Genomic DNA, 19,262 nt, shown 5'->3' on the forward strand with positions numbered 1-19,262 from the left:
ACCTGTAATCCCAGCACTTTGGGAGGCCAAGGCGGGCGGATCACTTGAGGCCAAGAGTTCAAGACCAGCCTGGGCAACATAGCGAAATCCCATCTCTACTAAAAATACAAAAAGTTAGCTGGAAGTGATGGCACACACCAGTAATCCCAGCTACTCAGGAGGCTGAGGCAGGGGAATTGCTTAAATCCAGGAGGTGGAGGTCTCAAAAAAAAAAAAAAAAAAGAAAGAAAGAAGAAAAGAGGAAAAGAGAAAAGAAAAGGGAAAAGAAAAGAAAGGAAAATAAAAGAATTATACAAACTATGTGACCTTGAAGAAGTTATTTCTCATTAAACCACAGTTTTAAAAGGTAACAGCACAGTACAATAGTCCTCCTTATCTGCATGGCACATGTTCCAAAACCCCCACTGGATGCCTGAGACCACAGACAGTACCAGACCCAATTGCTGTCATTTGGAACACGTTTCAGTTCATGTCTTCCACCCACAAATTTAATGCCTTTTCCATCTTAGGTAAGCACTTATCACATACTGTGGCCATAACTTTTGCAGTCTGAGGTGCAACAGCAAAACTAGCACATATTTCTTTCTTTTTTCATGACAAAAATGGATAAAATTCTTACTGTGGATCTTAGCAACCTCAGCATACTATTTTTTTGTTTGTTTGTTTCCTTATTTAGTTGAGAACGTTCAGCTTTTCATTTAAAGCAAATACTTTACGGCTTCCCTTTGCCATATCCAAATTGCCAGCCTCACTACTCTTGGACTTTGAGGTGATTATTAAGTAAAATAAGGGTTACTTGAACACAAGCACTGTTGATACTGCGACAGTCAATCTGATAACCTAGAGGGCTCCAAGTCACTGTCACTAATGGGCGGGTAGCATGGTCAGCGCGGAGATGCTGGACAAAGGGATTGTTCACATCCCCAGCGGGATGGAGCAGGATGGCCCAAGATTTCATCACGCTACTTAAAATGGCCTGCATTTAAAACTTATGAATTATTTCTGGAATTTTTTATTAATATTTTCAGACCACAGCTGACCTCAGGTAACAGGAACCATGGAAATTGAAAACAACGGATGAAGGGGAGCTATGATATCTGTCTCACAGAATTGCTAGAAAGGTGAGAAATGCACCCACAGCACTTAGTGTCAGAGTAAATGACATCTAGAAAGGGCTCAATACATACCAGCAATTATTACTTACCTGGATACTTTTCCATGACCTTTTGTAAACCATATTGCTTATAAATTGCACTAGAGATATCCATTTCATATCCCATTACCTCATACAATTTCAGTTGCTAGTCAAGCCCACATTTAATCCTATAATGACAAACAAATATGAAGTTCAGTTTTCTTTAAATAAAATCACATCACAAAAGAAGAATTATTACTAAAACAACTCAGCCTCTGGCCAGATATTTTACAGATTTTCATAGGCTTTTTCCAAGGTAAATCGGTAATTCTTCATCATAAAAGCAGTCACTATAGCAATAATACTTCAACTGACTCTTGCATGACTGAAAGAGACCTTGAAAATAAAATAGCAAAATAGCAACAATTAAAAAAAATCCAGCTGCCTATTAATGGTAAAGTTCATGTCTATTTCATGACTACTTCTACTCAAATAAATCCTCTGCCTCTGAAATATGACCAATGGTGAAGGAGAAAAAAGGCACTATCAACTGAATAAAAACGCAACTCACAGAATGGGAGAAAATATGCACAAATCATGTATCTGATAAAAGATTAATATCCAGAATATATTTTTTAAAATTCCTACAACTCAACAACAAAAACCAAAACACCCAGTTGAAAATGAGCAAAAGGACTTGAAAAAAATCTCCAAAGACGTACAAATGGCCAATAAACACATGAAAAGATGGTCAACATCTAATGATTAGAGAAATGCAAATCAAAACCACAATTAGATACAATTTCACACCAATTAGGATGACTGTTATTTAAAAAAATAATAATAACAACTTTTGGCAAAGATGTGGAGTAATTGCAGCCCTTGTGCATTGCTGGTAGGAATGTAAAATGGTGCAGCCACTAGGGAGAACAGTATAGCAGTTCCTCCAAAACTTGAAAATGGAACTACCATATTATTCAACAATTTCACCCCTAGGTATATACCTGCTCATGTTCACAGCAGCATTATTTACAATAGCTACAAGGTAGACACAACCCAAGTATCCACTGAGAGATGACTGGATCAACAAAATGGGGCATATACATACAAAGGTCTATAATTCAGCCTTAAAAAGGAAGGAAATTCTGACACATGCTACAACAACATGGATGAACCTTAAAAACATTATGCTGGCCGGGCGCGGTGGCTCACGCCTATAATCCCAGCACTTTGGGAGGCCGAGGTGGGTGGATCACGAGGTCAGGAGATCGAGACCATCCTGGCTAACACGGTGAAACCCCGTCTCTACTAAAAAAAAAAAAATACAAAAAATTAGCCGGGCGCGGTGGCGGGCGCCTGTAGTCCCAGCTACTTGTGAGGCTGAGGCAAGAGAAGGGCGTGAACCCGGGAGGCGGAGCTTGCAGTCAGCAGATACGACGCCACTGCACTCCAGCCTGGGCAACAGAGCGAGACTCTGTCTCGAAAAAAAAAAAAAAAATTATGCTAAGTGAAATAAGCCAGTCACATAAAAAGAAATGCTATACAATGCCATTTATATGAGGTACCCTAAAATTCATGGCGAAAGAAAGTGGAACAGAGATGATTACCAGGGGCAGAGGAAGGGGAGAATGAGGAGTTGTTTAATGGATGTAAAGTTTCAGTTTTGCAAGCCGAAAAGAGTTTGAAGGTGGACGATGGTGATGGTTGTACAACCATGTGAATATACTTAATGCCACTGAACTCTACGCTTAAAAATGGTTAAAGCGGTCCTGGGCTGCGGTGGCACGGCGGTCGCCATGATGGTCACGGGGCTTGGCGGCTGACCCCCGGGCTAGGAGAGGGCCCAGCGCCCCGGATCTCGGTGGCCACTGCTAGAGCGCGGCCTGTGCCATGGCCACCTTCACCGCCTCCTTAGAGCATTTCGAGAAGCTGTACGAGATCTTCCGCGGCCTCCATGAAGACCTACAAGGGGTGCCCGAGCGGCTGCTGGGGGCGGCGGGGACCGAAGAGAAGAAGTTAATCAGGGATTTTGATGAAAAGCAACAGGAAGCAAATGAAACTTTGGCAGAGATGGAGGAGGAGCTACGTTATGCACCCCTGTCTTTCTGTAACCCCATGATGTCTAAGCTTCGAAACTACCAAAAGGACCTTGCCAAACTCCATCGGGAGGTGAGAAGCACACGTTTGACAGCCACACCTGGAGGCCTAGGAGACATGAAATATGGCATATATGCTGTAGAGACTGAGCATATGAATCGGCTTACAGTCTCAAAGGGCAACGCTTCCGCAAGGCACTGAAAGCCTGAAACAGGCCACCCAAAGTATTGAACGTTCTCATCAGACTGCCACGGAGACTGACCAGATTGGCTCAGAAATCATAGAAGAGCTGGGAGAACAACGAGACCAGTTAGAACGCACCAAGAGTAGACTGGTAAACACAAGTGAAAACTTGAGCAACAGTCGAAAGATTCTCCGTTCAATGTCCAGAAAAGTGACAACCAACAAGCTGCTGCTTTCCATCATCATCTTACTGGAGCTTGCCATCCTGGGAGGCCTGGTTTACTACAAATTCTTTCGCAAACATTGAACGTCCTATAGGGAAGGGTTTGTGGACCAGAACTTTGACTTTGTGAACGCATGATGTTAGGGATGTGGATGGAATAAGCATATTGCTGCTGTGGGCTAACAGTTCAGGGATGCACTGTGTAGCCAGACTGTGGGAGGAGGGAGGAAAGATGGAAAGCCACTTAAATGCGAAGGAACGGCAACAAGACCAGTATGATATACCAAGGTAATAAATGCTGTTTATGACTCTTTAAAAAGAAAAAAAAACGGTTAAAGTGGTAAATGTATGTACTTACCACTTTAACCATTTTTAAGTGTAGAGCTTAACCATTTACTACTTTAACCCCCCACAGACACTCAAGATCAATGTGCCATGCCTGGAGTTTGGAATGGCAGATATGAAAAGCCCTTTTTGAGTGGGTAATTACATGTGAGCTAACCATGTGAACAAGCCAAGTATCAGTAAAGAAGATGGCATGATGATTGCGGCAGCTGAAAGCTGCAGCATCTTCTAAAAAGTCTTGCTAGTTTCATTGGGAATGAATCGTCTCCCTATCAATGGAGAGTTTTATTAACTTGGGTTTATTGGGTTCGCTAAAATAGTCCCATTATTTAAGCACTCAAAAAGTTCTTCAGTCAGAGACATCTTATGTCACTACATCACCGAACAGAACTCTGTCAAGGATGCTCTGTAGATAACTTCTTAGCACAAGGAATTCATTCTCCTAAATACATGGGAGCCTCCACATGGCCCTTTAAAAGACACTGACCTCTTTGAAATTAGGACTGCAAGATCTAGTGAACTGGGGGCAACTCCCAGTTGCACAGATTCTTCTGAACTCTGGTTCTCAGAAAGACTAAATGAAGGAATCATCGGAAGACTCAAAATAGAATCTGTCACATACCAATCCTATGAGATAATGCATGATCTTGCAGAGGCATTAAGAAGAAGGAAGACAGATAATCTGAGGCTGTGTTTAACGTGGTTTATTGGCTTCTATGGACTCAAAGACCGTGGAAACAATCTTCTTATTCCATAAGAAGAATATATATATATTTGTTAAACTGCAAATAATGGTTAAATCCTAGGATCAGGACCACTAGAAGGAAGGAGTTCCTGACTCCCTGACTTCCTTCTGGCCAGATGAGATACCATCAGTCTCTCAGCCAATACAGAAACAGTCTGTATTTCAAGATGTTCATTTTTGACCTCTTTTGCATCGTCAGGGATTTTTAGATGGCCTATAGCTTCATGCAGGCTTCTTTGGCTCATACTAGTGAGAGTTTCCCATATTGACTAAGGTCAGTTTTTGACCTCTGGAATCCTCAATATGCTATCCTCAAGGCAGCTGCCTTCTTCCTAGTGTCTTATAAATTAGCTGTGTATTTTCTGGGATCAACCATATCCTTGGAAAACTGACTGCAGCTCATCCAAGAAACTTGGCCCCTATATTTCTCTCTCCAGAGACAGCTGTGTGAAGATTTCAGGAGCAATAACTCAGACAAAGGGTCCTCAGTGGTCAGCAGAGCCCCAAATTTGGATAAGGTTTCACTTGAATATTCATTGGCTTTAGCAGTTTGGCAAAAGTAGGAAAGAACTCCTAATTCCATGGGGTTAAATATCCTCCCTGAAACTAAAATGGAAAAGATTAACTGACTCATGGAAAGGATTCTGTGATAAATCTGATGTCCTGGGGCCACTTTCCTAATAGTACCTCCTCTTCTCATCACTCATCTCCCTTGTATGTCTCTTGAATAATATCACTCTCAAGGATTTAATAAAGATTTCTCTGTCAGAAGCCCAAGTCAAAGCCTCTAGAGAAGCTGGTATATTGTTTGAAAAATCCTGGTCCCTCAGTCCTGATGAAGTATAGGAATAAAGAGAATGTAAGGGAAAAGATGTCTACTGGGGGCAGCCTGAAGCCAATAGTATTGTGTGTTTAGAAAGGATTATGAGACATCAGACCAAGAGAGATATTTAAATAGACTAGGAGTTAGATGCTATTAGCAATTATTGTTAATTTGGTATGATAATCATATTGTGGTTATAGTTGTATTTTTATATTTTTTAATTAGCAATAAATACAGGGATAACTAGTTTCAATGCATTCCACTTTATTGACATTAGCAGATATTGTGCTTTTTATAAATTGAAGTTTTGTGGCAACTCTGCATGGAGCAAGTCTATCAGTGTCATTTTTCCAACAGCATGTGCTCACTTCACGTCTCTGTGTCACCTTTTGGTAATTCTCACAATATTTCAAGCTTTTTCATTATTATTGTATCTGTTATGATGATCTGTAATCAGTGATTTTTGATGTGACTATTGTAGTTGCTTTGGGGCAATGCAAACCATGCCCATGTGACAGTTAACTTAATGAATAAATGTTGTGTATGTTCCATCTGCTCCACCAGTTGGCCATTCCCCCATCTCTCTCCCTCTTCTCAGGCCTCCCTATTCCCTGAGACATAACAACAATGAAGTTAGGCCAATTAATAACTCTACAGTGGCTTCTAAGTGTTCAAGTAAAAGGGAGAGTTATATGATTCTCACTTTAAATCAAAAGCTAGAAATGATTAAGCTTAGTGAGGAAGGCATATTGAAAGCAGAGATACACTGAAAGCTAGGCCTCTTGTGCCAGTTAGCCAAGTTGTGAATGCAAAGGAAAAGTTATTGAAGGAAATTAAAAGTGCTACTCTGGTGAACACATGAATGATAAGAAAATGTAACAGTCTTACTGCTGATAGGGAGAAAGTTTTAGTGGTCTCAATAGAAGATCAAACCAGCCACAACATTCCCTTAAGCCAAAACCTAATCCAGTGCAAGGTCCCAACTCTCTTCAATTCTGTGAAGGCTGAGAGAGGTGAGGAAGCTGCAGAAGAAAAGCTGGAAGCTAGCAGAGATTGGTTCATGAGGTTTAAGGAAAGAAGCCACCAGGCATGGTGGCTCATGCCTGTAATCCCAGCACTTTGGGAGGCTAAGGCAGGCAGATTGCTTAAGCTCAGGAGTTTGAGACCAGTCTGGGAAACATGGCAAGACTTCTTTACAAAAAAATAAAAAATTAGCTGGATGTACTGGCACATGCCTGTAGTTCCAATCACTCAAGAGGCTGAGGTGGGAGGATGGCTTGAGCCCGGGAGGTGGAGGTTGCAGTGAGCCAAGATTGTGCCACTGCACTCCAGCCTGGGTGACAGAGCCCGACACTTGTCAAAAAAAGAAGGAAAGAAAGAAAGAGAGAGAGGAAACGAAGGAAGGAAGGAAGGAATGGAGGGAGGGAGGGAGGGAGGAAGAGAGGAAGAGAGAAAGAGAGGAAAGAGAGGAAAGGAAGGAAAGGAAAGAAGAAAGGAAGAAAGGAAGAAAGAAAGAGGAAGGGGCCATCTCCAGAACATAAAAGTGCAAGTTGAAGCAGGAAGTGCTGATGTAGAAGCTGCAGCAAGTTATCCAGAAGATCTAGCTGAGATAATAGATGAGTGGCTACACTAAACAACAAATTTTCAGCATAGATAAAACAGCCTTCTATTGAAAGAAGACACTGTCTAGGACTTTCATAGGTAGAGAGGAGAAATCAATACCTAGTTTCAAAGTGTCAAAGGACTAGCTGGTTCTCTTCTTAAGGGCTAATGCAGCTGATGACTTTTTTTTTTTTTGAGATGGAGTCTCACTCGTTTGCCCAGGCTGGAGTGCAGTGGCATGATCTTGGCTCACTGCAACCTCTGCCTCCTAGGTTCAAGTGATTCTCCTCCCTCAGCCTCCTGAGTAGCTGGGATTATAGGTGCCTGCCACCACACCCAACTAATTTTTGTATTTTTAGTAGAGATGGGGTTTTGCCATATTGGCCAGGCTGGTCTTGAACTCCTGACCTCAGGTGATCCACCTGCTTAAGTTGAAGCCAATATTCACTTATTATTCTGAAAATCTTAGTGCCTTTAAGAATTATCCCAAATCTATTCTGCTTGTGCTGTATAGATGAAACGAAAGGCCTGCATGACAGCACCTCTGTTTACAGCATGGTTTACTGAATCTTTAAAGCCCACTGTTGAGACCTACTCAGAAAAACAAATCACTTTCAAAATGTTATTGCTCATTGACCAATGCTGCTGACCACCCAAGAGCTCTGATGGACATGTACAGAGATTAATGTTGTTTTCACGCCTGCTAACACAAACTCCATTCTGCAGTTCATGGATCAAGGAGTAATTTTGGCTCTCAAGTCTTATTATTTAGGAAATATATTTTGTGACCAAGCACAGTAGCTCATGCCTGTAATCCTAGCACTTTGGGATGTTGATATGAGCAGATTGTTTGAGCTCAGGAGTTCAAGACCAGCCTGGGCAACGTGGTGAACCCCTCTCTCTACTAAAAATACAAAAACTAGCTTGGTGTGGTTGCATGCACCTGTAGTCCCAGCTATTCAGAGGCTGAGGTGGGAGGATCACCTGAACCCCAGAGGTCGAGGCTGCAGTGAGCAATGACGGTGCCACTGCATTCCAGCCTAAGTGATGGGAGTTAGACCCTGTCTCAAAAAAAAAAAAAAAAAGAAAGAAAGAAATACATTTTGTAAGGCTATAGCTACCATAGATAGCGATTCCTCTGATGGATATGGGTAAAGTAAATCGAAAGCCTTCTGGAAAGAATTCACCATTCTAGATGCCATTAAGAACATGTATGATTCATGCGAGAAGATTAAAATATCAACCTTAACGGGAATTTGGAAGAAGTTGATTCCAGCTTTCGCAGATGACTTCAGTGGAGGAAGTAACTGAAGGTGTGGTAGAAATAGCAAGAGAACTATAATTAGAAGTGGAATCTGAAGATGGAACTGAATTGCTGCAGTCTCATGATAAAACTTGAATGGATGATGAATTGCTTCCTATAGATGAACAAAGACAGTGTTTCTTGAGATGGAATCTACTCCTGGTGAAGGTGCTATTAACATTGTTGAAATGACAACAGAGGAGCTAAAATATTACCTACACTTAGTTGATAAAATAATAGCAGGATTTGAGAGGATTGACTCTAATTTTGAAAGAAGTTATACTGTGAGTAAAATGGTGTCAAACAGCATCACATGTTTCAGGGAAATCTTTCATGAAAGGAAGAGTTCATTGATGCAGCAAACTTCTTTGTCATCTTCTTTTCAAAAATTGTGACAGCTGCTGGGCACGGTGGCTCACGCCTGTAATCCCAGCCTTTGGGAGGTCAAGGCGGGCAGATCACGAGGTCAGGAGTTCAAGACCAGCCTGGCCAATATGGTGAAACCCCGTCTCTAGTAAAAATACAAAAACTAGTCGGGCGTGGTGGCACGTGCCTGTAGTCCCAGCTACTCGGGAGGCTGAGGCAGAAGAATCGCTTGAACCTGGGAGGCAGAGGTTGCAGTGAGCAGAGATCATGCCACTGCACTCGAGACTAGGCAACACAGTGGGACTCTGTCTCAAAAAAAAAAAAAATATGACAGCAACCCCAACCTTCAGCAACCACCACCCTGATCAGTCTTCAGCCACCGACATGGAGGCAAGACCCTCCACCAGCAAAAAGAGTATGACTTGCTGAAGGTTGAGATGATTGTTAGCATTTTTTTGCAATCAAGTATTTTTTGGTTAAGGTATATACATTTTTTAGACATTGTGCTATTGCATACTTAATAGATTACAGTATAGCACAAAAATAACTTTTATATGCAATGGGAAACCAAAAAAGGTGTGTGACTCATTTTATTGTAATATTTGCTTTATTGCAGTGATCTGGAACCAAATTTGTACTATTTCCAAGGTGTGCTTGTACTGAAATATATATGGGTGAAGTGATGATGTTTAGAATTTGCTTTACAAAATTCCAGCAGGCCGGGCACCGTGGCTCATGCCTGTTATCCCACCACTTTGGGAGGCTGAGGAGGGTGGATTACTTGAGGTCAGGAGTTTGAGACCAGCCTGACCAACATAGTGAAACCCCATCTCTGCTAAAAGTACAAAAATTAGCCAGACGTGGCGGCAGGCACCTGTAATCCCAGCTGATTGAGAGGCTGAGGCAGGAGAATCACTTAAACCCAGGAAGCAGAGGTTGCAGTGGGCCGAGATTGGGCCACTGCACTTCAGCCTGGGCAACAGAGCAAGACTCCGTCTCAAAAAAATAAATAAATAAAAATTCTAGCAAAAACAAAGAAATAAAGAAATGCTGATAGGGTAATTGATGAAATAAAATTGGTAAAATGTTGGGACTTTTTGAAGGTGGACTATTGTTACCTGGAGGTTCATTACACTGTTTTCCCCCCCATTTTTGTATGTGTTTTAAATTTTCTATTAAAAAAAGTAGGAGGGAAAAGTTGGAGGAGAAGAGGGTGCCGGCAATGCTAGAGTCATTCAGTATTTCCCTTTGAAAAGAACAGCTTCACAAAAAGTAACTCAAAATGGATCGTAGACCTAAATGTAAAATGGAAAACTATAAAACTCACATAACAGAGGAAAAAATCTAAGTGATCTTGGGTTTAGTGGTGATAAGTTTTTAGACACAACATCAGATCATGATCCATGAAAAAAAATTGATAGTTGGACTTCATTAAAATTTAAAACTGCTGTCCAGACATAGTGGCTCATGTGGCTGAAGCGGGAGGATTATTTTAGCTCAGGAGTTTGAGACCAGCCTGGGCAACATGGTGAAATGCCATCTCAAAAAAAAAAAAAAAGAAAAAAAAGGATGCTCAACATCATATGTCATTAGGGAATTTTAAATAAAAATAACAATGAGATGTGACTACATAACTCTTAGAATGGCTAAACAAAAACACTATGCGACCAGATGCTGGAGAGCATGCAGAGCAACAGGAACTCTCATTCATTGTTGGTCAGAATGCAAAATGTTACAACCCCTTTGGAAGACAGTTTGGCAGTTTCCTACAAAGCTAATCTTACCATACTACCCAGCAATTGTGCTCCTTGGTTGCCTAAATGAGTTGAAAACTTATGTCCACACAAAAACCTACACATGAATGTGTATAGCTGCTTTAGTTATAATTGCCAAAACTTGGAAACACCAAGATGTCCTTCAATAGGTGAACTGATAAACTGTGGCACATTCATACAAAGGAATATTATTCATTCCATTTTTTCCAATTCAGTAATAAAAAGAAACACCCTATCAAGCCATGAAAAGACACAAAATAAGCTTAAATGCATATTGCTAAATGAAAGAAGCCAATCTGAATAGGCTGCATCCTGTATAACTCCAACTATGTGACATTCTGGAAAAGACAAAACTATGGAGACAGTAAAAAGATTAGTGATTGCCAGGGCTTTGGGGGAGGGAAGAAAGATGAATAGGTACAGCATAGGGGACTCTTTAAGCAGTCTAGGAACCCCCTGGATTTTCCATTCAATTTTTCTATAAATCTAAAACTTCTCTAAAAAATAAAGTATATTAATTTAAAAAGAAAAAAAAGCTGCTGGTAATGCCTGTCTGCATGAAGAAAGGGGCCAGGGACAGATTTGCCTCCTTTCAAAGCTGTACATTACCTGTATGGCTATCAAATGGGAATACATTAAAGGGTTTACAGCACAATGAAGTTTCTCAAAATTAGGTCCTAGAACTACGTCTATCAGAAGCAACTGAGTTGCTTGTTAAATGCAGATTCTTAGGCCCTGGGCCAAAGCTACCAAATCAAAGTCTCTAAGAACAAGGCCTGGAAATCTGCCTTTAGAATGCCCCAGTGATTCCTATGCACCCATTAGTATACACTCTACCAATCTGCTCAACTGTTAGTCTTTTATTTTTGCACATATGGAGGAATAAAGAGAAAATGTCCGTTAAATTCTTCTCAAATATATGTAATAAGACTATGAATAGAAGGGCTGAAGACGGAAAGGGTAGGATGGACACACCACAGGCTGTTGAACAACTGGCTTGGAGAAGCTTCTGAGCCTGAGTGGAGAAGGACAAGAACTAGAGGTGAGCTATTCACTCTCCACACCATGTGACAGCTAGGTTCATTTGAAACAGCAATTAAGCAATACAGAGGATCAAACAACATTGACTAAGTTGGAAAATAAAGACATGAAAGAAAGTCTTTCAGAAAATAAGTGCAAGGTGTTAGAAGTCATCTAGATTGAAGACAGAGAAAAAGTGACAAGAAATATTTCAACTGATTCTTAGGATGGCTGCTCTGCAGAAGCAAAACAAAATAAACAAAACCAAAAAAGTAAGGAATGCCAAAAAAAAAAAAAAAAAAGAGAGGGAAGATAAAAAGGAAACAAGGGGAAAAAACTGAAGGAGACACCCTGAAAAGGCAAAAGTTGAGCCTGATGGAAATAATGTATCAGAAACGACCAAGGCCAGGTGTGGTGGCTCACCCTTATAATCCCAGCACTTTGGGAGCCTGAGGTGGGAGGATTGCTTGAGCCCAGGAGTCCAAAGCCGCGGTGAGCTATGGTCGATCACACCACTGCATTGCAGTCTGGGTGACACAGTGACACCCTGTCTCAAACAAACAAACAGAAAAGAAGTGAACCCAAGTAGAAGATAGCTCATGAGCTTTGAGTATAGGAATCATCAGTGATTTTCAGAAAGAACTGTGAAAACAGGCCAAAAATTTTTTTTTCTGAAAACTAAAACAAACACCCAAAGCAAAGAAACAAGAATATAAAAGACAAGCATTTTCCATCATAGATAATACATTCATATCTTTTGCAGATTATGGTTTTCTTTCCACTTAAATAACTATAATTGTAACCTGAGACTGAAGTAACAAAATAAAATGAAACTGCAGAGGGAGGGAGAATGAAATATTTTTCTCCTCATTGTGCTATATCCACTTGTATAACGAAGTCCTTTTATGTTTATACAATGCTTTATTATTGCTATTTTAGTACTTATAGCCAGATATGTACTGTCTCTTTCACTAGCCTGTGAACTATTTAAAGGCAGACTGGCTCTTATTTACCTCTGAGTTCTCTTTCTTGGGCACATAAAAGGTATTTTGTGAATATGTTTTGTTAATTAATTAATTAATTAAAACAGGACCTCAGAGTCACACTCTCTGATGGAAGTGGGGTTCTATAAATGAGAGCAACAGAGCAAAATCCCATCAACTTAAAGCAAGTTGAAGGGGAGACTGAGGCAGTAAGGAAGATTAGGGTCAGCAGCTGCAGAGAGTGAGGAGGAAGATGACAACTGGTCATTAGAGTTCCCAGCATTTCATCATTTTTGTCTGATAGCAGAACAGATCCAGAACTGTGCTTGGTCCGCTAACAACCATAGCCATTTTTAGTATAGAGTTTTCCCTTCCTGTCTTCTATCCAACATTTATCTTATTTGCACCCCTCCCCACCAAAACAAACAAACAAACAAACAAACCATCTAGGGTAGAACTACTTAAAAGATTCCATAAAGTCAGGTGTAGAGAAGTTAGGCAGTAGACATAAAAAGAAATCAGATGAATTCTGTTCTAAGTGTTTAGGTAACTACAAGCATAGGAAATGAGATTTGCATTTCAAATGAGTATACGTGCTGCTTGCTAAATTTTCCTGGCCTGTGTTATAGCTTCTCCAGATTCTATGAATTAGAATTTTGTTTCTGTTGTCTACAGAACTAAAGGGCATAATTAATATTTCTGCAAAACATTTAAGTAACATTAGAAAATTTTAATTTGACCTGTTTATTAGGCTTACTTTTACTTAGACTAACAAAGGCATAGTTTAATTAAGGCCACCCCAGAGGGTAACAGCAATCTGAAGGAAAGCTGCAAGTAGTGAAGTGAGATTCACAGTGTTACCTTCTAGTCATCTTAAGTTACTTTGAAAAAGACAAATACATTAGTAAAATAAAATTGGAAAATACTGTGCATTTGAAGATTTATGGTTTACCAAATTATTTTATGTATATTAAATCTCAACAGAGAAAATACCAAGTGTTGACAAAGTACATAGCAACCAGATATCTCATACATTACTTGTGGGTGTATTAACTGGACCAACTATTTTGAATAATTGTTTGGTGATATCTACTAAAGCCAAATATATGTACAAGCCATGATTATGCAATCCCACTTATAGGTATATATCCAATAAAAAGGCATATATTTATTTTCCGATTCATAAAGCCAGAAGAGGAAACTATTCAAATGCCTATCAACAGAGAAGCTGAAAAATCAATTATTGTATTGTCATAAAATTGAATACTGTACAGCAAGGAAAAGGAACAATCTATAACTGCACAGAACAATACGGATTAATCTCACAAACATAATGTTGAGCAAAAGAAGTCAGGCATAAAAGAGTACATACTGTGTGCATCCATTATATAAAGTTCAAACACCAGCAAAATCTATAGTATCAGAGACTGGGATAGAGAATATGCTTTTGGCAGGGGATTAGTGATTTGAAGGGGTATGAGGGAGATGTCTGGGGTATGGTAACATTCTCTTTCTTGTCCTGTGCATTCATTACATGGGCATGTTCAATTTTTGAAAATTCATCAAGCTGGTCACTTCTGATGTATATACTTTTCTCTAAAGTATAGGCCAAAGATATCTTGTTTTAGTCTCAGTTGCTACACAAACCCTAGGAGGTTGTCAAGAAAGCTATTATGATATCTCCATTTTATACAAGAAAACAATGAGGTAAAGACAAATGACTTTTTCAGAGTACTTATTTTTCACATTGTTGCCCAGCTCTAAAACAGATCTTTATCCACTTGAGATCAAGAAATGTTGCGCTTTGTATTAATTGTACGTTTCTTCCCCTTTGCAGCAAGCAGTGCTTTAGAATAATAAATTACTAATTACACTAACATCTCATACACATCACCTCCTGGGCTCAGATAAGCCTCCCACCTCAGCCTCCCAAGTAGCTTGGACTTTAGTTATGTGCTATAATGCCTGGCTCATTTTTATTTTTAATTTATTTATTTTAATGTATTTATTTATTTATTTATTTATTGTAGAGACAGGGTCTTGCTTTGTTGCCAGGCTGGTCTTCAACTTCTGGCTTCAAGAGATCCTCCTGCCTTGACCTCTTAAAGTGCTGGGATTACAGGTGTGAGCCACCGTGCCCTGAACATTCTATTCTTTAAAATATCTCTTTAGTTACTGAAAAGCCAGTAATAAGCAAAATCATCTCAAGATGTTTGGGGCCAGATGCAGTAACTCATGCCTGTAATCCCAGCACTTGGGAAGCCAAGGAGGAAGGATTGATTGAGATCAGGAGTCCCAGACCAGCCTGGTCAACATAGTGAGACTTTCGTGATGAAAGAAAATGATGAACTCAGGGATTCTAACTCCTGGCTTCAGAAGCAGATTCTGAGCCTCAAATCTTCTAAGATTGCCCTGATTCAGGGTCTTATCCCCTGTAAAGAAAAAGCTGAAAAAATAAAATTAAAAAATAAAAAATTAGCCAGGCATGGTGGCACACATCAGTAGTCCCACCTACTAGGGAGGCTAAGGAAGGAGGATCCCTTGGGCCTGGGAGTTGTAGCCTACAGTAAGCTATGATCGCACCACTGCAATCCAGCCTGGGTGGCAGAGTAAGACTCTGTCTCAAAAAAAAAAAAAAAAGAAAAAAGAAAAAAATTTCTAAAACATTTAAACAACTGTGTGATGGTTAATACTGAGTGTCAACTTGACTGGATTGAAGGATGCAAAGTATTGATCCTGGGTGTGTCTGTGAGGGTGTTACTAACGGAGATTAACATTTGAGTCAGTGGGCTGGGGAAGGCAGACCTACCCTTAATCTGGGTCAGCACCATCTAATCCGCTGCCAACAAATAAAAAGCAGTCAGAAAACCATGAAAAGGCCAGACTGGCTTAGCCTCACAGCCTACATCTTTCTCTCCTGCTGGATGCTTCCTGCCTTTGAACACTGGACTCCAAGTTCTTTAGATTTGGGATTTGGACTGGCTTCCTTCCTCCTCAGCTTGCAGACGGCCTATGGTGGGACCTTGTGATCATGAGAGTTACTACTACTTAATAAACTCCCTTTTATATCCTATTGTATATATCTGCATTGAATGCTGCAGCTCGGGGAGTTAAAAAAAGTTCTAATAAGTTTATTTGCGGCCAGGCACAGTGGCGCAAGCCTGCAATCCCAGCACTTTGGGAGGCCGAGGCAGGCAGATCACCTAAGGTCGGGAGTTCAAGACCAGTCTGACCAACATGGAGAAACCCCATCTCTACTAAAAAAAAAAAAAAAAAAAAAAAAAAAAAAAATTAGCCTGGTGTGATGGCACATGCCTGTGATCCCAGCTACTCAGGAGGCTGAGGCAGGAGAATCACTTGAAACCAGGAGGCAGAGGATTGTGGTGAGCTGAGATTGCACCATTGCACTCTGGCCTGGGCAACAAGAGTGGAACTCTGTCTCAAAAAAAAAAAAAAATATATATATATATATATATTTGCTTGGTGAGCTGAAATATGGATGAAAAGGTGGCTCACTGTGAGTGAGCTGGAAATGCCTGATCTCCCTTGGTTTAATATACAGGAAAGAACCCAAAGGCTTAGGGAGATTGGGATGGTGGAGTGGATTCGTTACTTTAGAACTACTCATCCCAGCTGGGAGGTTCCAGAAGATATACCCTTCTCTAGTGCTTTGCAAAACAGATTTGTGAGGGCAGCACCTGCATTTTTGAAGAGCCCTGTAATTGCTCTTCTCCGTATGTCAGATCTAACAGTGGGAACCACAGTCACTCACCTACGAAATTTAAATACAGTGGGAATAATTGGATGCTGAGATGGCAGGGGCCAATTGGTGGCACTCAACTGTCAAAGGCAAGGTGGGCATAGCTACTGTAATGAACAGCAGAAGCAAAGCAGCAATCAGAATAGTCTGACTCATGTACAGCTCTGCATTGGCTAATTACAGTGTTCCTAGAAGTGAAATTGATAGGAAGCCTACTGCACTCCTGCTTAATTTATATAAGCAGGAAACTTCTAGGTTGAATGGACAAAAGACTAACTTGAATTATGAAAACAACAAATCATGGCCCCTCAATCAATTTCCAGACTTGAGCCAGTTTACAAACCCAGAACTTCTCGAATAAATGGGAGGCTGGGTCCCCTTGAGGAAGGACCCTACTACACTACTATTTATGCTGTTAATCTTTCTCCCATCATTCCCCAAGGAGACCTCTGGGCTTTTTCCAGGGTAACTATGTATTGGGGAAAGGGAAATGATCAGACACTTTGGGGACTACTGGACATTGGCTGAGGTGACGTTGATTCCGGGGGACCCAAACATCATTGTGGCTCTCCAGTTAAAGTAGAGGCTTATGGAGGTCAGGTCACTGATGGAGTTTTAGCTCAGGTTCAACTTATGGTGGGTCCAGAGGGTCCCTGGACTCCTCCTGTGGTCACTTCCCCAGTGCCAGAATGCATAATTGGGATATACATAATTAGTAGCTGGCAGGACGCCCACATTGGCTCCCTGACTGGTAGAGTGAGAGCTATTATGGTGAGAAAGGCCAAATGGAAGCCATGAGAGCTGCCTCTACCTCAAAAAATAGTAAATTAAAAACAATGTCATATCCCTGGAGGGATTGTGGAGATTAGTGCCACCATCAAGGGCTTGAAAGATATAAGGGTGGTGATTCCCACCACATCTCCGTTCAACTGTCCTATTTGGCTTGTGCAGAAGACAGATGGATCTTGGAGAATGACAGTGGATTATCATAAGCTTAACCAAGTGGTGATTCCAAATGCAGCTGCTGTACCAGACGTAGTTTCATTGCTTGAGCAAATTAACACATCTCCTGGTACCTGGTATGAAGCCATTGAATTGGCAAATGGCTTTTTCTCCATTCTTGTCCACAACAACCACCAGAAGCAATTTGCCTTCAGCTGGCAAGGCCTGCAATTTACCTTCACTGTCCTACCTCAGGGGTATATCAACTCTCCAGCTTTGTGTCATAATCTAATTCAGAGAGACCTTGATCACTTTTCACTTCCACAAGCTATCACACTGGTCCATTACACTGATGACATTATGCTGATTAGACCTGGTGAGCAAGAAGTAGCAAACATGCTGGACTTACTGGCGAGACATGTGCATGCCAGAGGTTGGGAAATAAATCTGACTAAAATTTAAGGACCTTCTACCTCAGTAAAATTTCTAGGAGTCCAGTGGTGTGGGGCCTGTTGAGATATTCCTTCTAAGGTGAAGGATGAGTTGTTGCATTTGGCCCCTCATACAACCATGAAAGAGGCACAATGCCTAGTGGGCCTATTTGGATTTTGGAGGCAACACATTCCTCATTTGGGTGTGTCACATTTATCGAGTGACCTGAAAGGCTGCCAGTTTTGAGTGGGGTCCAGAACAGGAGAAGGCTCTGCAACAGGTCAGGCTGCTGTGTAAGCGGCTCTGCCACTTGGGCCATATGACCCAGCAGATCCAATGTTGCTTGAAATGTCAGTGGCAGATAGGGATGCTGTTTGGAGCCCCTGGCAGGCTCCCATAGGTGAATCATAGCAGAGGCCTCTAGGATTTTGGAGCAAGACCCTGTTATCTTCTGCAGATAGCTACTCTCCTTTAGAGAGACAGCTCTGGATCTGTTACTGGGCTTTGGTGGAAACTGAACATTTGACTATGGGTCATCAAGTCACCATGTGACCTGAACGGCTATCATGAACTGGGTGCTTTCTGACCCATCTAGCCATAAAGTGGGTCATGCACAGCAGCATTCCATCATCAAATGGAAGTGGTATATACATGATCGGGCTCGAGCAGGTCCCATAGGCACAAGTAAGTTACATGACGAAGTGGCTCCAATGCCCATGGTCTCCACTTCTGCCACCCTGCCTGCACCGATGGCCTCATGGGGAGTTCCCTAAGATCAGTTGACAGAGGAAGAGAAGACCAGGGCCTGGTTCGCAGATGGTTCTGCACGATATGCACGCACAACTCGAAAGTGGACAGCTGCAGCACTATAGCCCCTTTCTAGGAAATCCCTGAAGGATAGCAGTGAAGGGAAATCTTCCCAGTGGGCAGAACTTCTAGCAGTACACCTGGTTGTACACTTTGCATGGAAGGAGAAATAGCCAGATGTGCGATTATATACTGACTCATGGGCTGTAGCCCATGGTTTGGCTGGATGGTCAGGGACTTGGAAGAAGCATGATTGGAAAATTGGTTACAAAGAAATTTGGGGAAGAGATATGTGGATGGACCTCCCTGAGTGGTCAAAAACTGTGAAGATATTTGTATCCCATGTGAGTGCTCAACAATGGATGACCTCAGCAGAGGAGGATTTTAATAATCAAGTGGATAGGATGACCTGTTCTGTGGACACCACTCAGTCTCTATCCTCAGCCACCCCTTTCTTCGCCCAATAGGCCCATAAACAAAGTGGCCATGGTGGCAGGGATGGAGGTTATGCATGGGCTCAGCAACATGGACTTCCACTCACCAAGGATGACCTGGCTACAGCCACTGCTGAGCGCCCAGTTTGCCAGCAGCAGAGACCAACACTGAGCCCTCGATATGGCACCAATCCTCAGGGTGATCAGCCAGCTACCTGATGACAGGTTGATTTTATTGGACCTCTTACATCATGGAAATGGTAGAGGTTTGTCCTCACTGGAATAGA

At 41.4% G+C, this 19,262-nt stretch overlaps 1 long non-coding RNA gene and 1 pseudogene across 3 annotated transcripts in view; one reads left to right on the forward strand and one right to left on the reverse strand.

The window, feature by feature from the left end:
- The window catches only part of LOC115933981 (uncharacterized), a 139,839-nt gene that overhangs the window by 101,912 nt on the left and 18,665 nt on the right, over positions 1 to 19,262 (reverse strand). The gene's annotated exons all lie outside the window — the stretch shown is intronic.
- On the forward strand, positions 3,026 to 3,921 carry LOC101137318 (vesicle transport through interaction with t-SNAREs homolog 1B-like; annotated as a pseudogene).

Source organism: Gorilla gorilla, chromosome 2, assembly GCF_029281585.2.
Source record: "Gorilla gorilla gorilla isolate KB3781 chromosome 2, NHGRI_mGorGor1-v2.1_pri, whole genome shotgun sequence".
Lineage (NCBI taxonomy): Eukaryota > Metazoa > Chordata > Mammalia > Primates > Hominidae > Gorilla > Gorilla gorilla.